Below are 810 nucleotides of genomic sequence, written 5' to 3' on the forward strand. Positions count from 1 at the left end.
CTGACTTCTCCTGAGAAATCGTCTCCTGGATACTCTGATCCACTCCAGGCAGGCACTGACATTCACCGATTCATGAGGACCTTTTGTTTGTCTAAGGGGAGAATTCTGTCCAGAGTGTAGAAAAGGGACAGTCAGGGTCTACAGTGCTTTGAGTGCCACTCATCAAGGATCTGAGCACTGCGTCTCAGAGGTGTGCTGAAGAAGGTGTGAAGGCAGACACTGCAATGGAGCGAGGTACAGACAGGCCAGACCGAGTGTTAGGGGTGATGAGAGAGGAGACAAAAGCAGTAAGAAAGGAGAGACTTCCAGCCATGTAGCCCTGCGGTCAGGAAGGATGATTGCAGGTTTATTCTCTCAGTTCAGATGCAGACTCCTCACCTTCCTGTAAAAGTGTTATCTCTGCTCTGATGCCTAAGAAGGCAGAACCATGTCAGCAGCCCCTAGGAGAGTAAGCTTGATGCTACTTTTCCACTAGGAAGACTGTGACAGCCTCATGACCCTCCACTTCCCTAGAAATCTCCTTTTACACCAGGAGGATGTGCAGCACTTCCATGAGGACCATCTCCCACTGCCCCTCTGCTGTTTCCTCAAAGTGGAAGTAACAGCGGCCTAGTCCAGTATCACTGGTCACCCACAGGACACTCGTACAGCCCAGTAGGAAACAAAGGCAAGAAGAGGTTGTAAATCTGGGAAGGACGATCTGGAGCATGTGGGGGTGCAGTAGCGGTGGGGAAGGATGAGCTCTGCAGTGTGGAGTGGTGTGGGCCAAGGCGGTAGGAGTGCAGAGGCTCTTTTCCATACTGCCCCCCC

This window comes from Manacus vitellinus, unplaced genomic scaffold, assembly GCF_001715985.3.
Source record: "Manacus vitellinus isolate BGI_N305 unplaced genomic scaffold, ASM171598v3 scaffold_131_pilon, whole genome shotgun sequence".
In the NCBI taxonomy this organism is placed as follows: domain Eukaryota; kingdom Metazoa; phylum Chordata; class Aves; order Passeriformes; family Pipridae; genus Manacus; species Manacus vitellinus.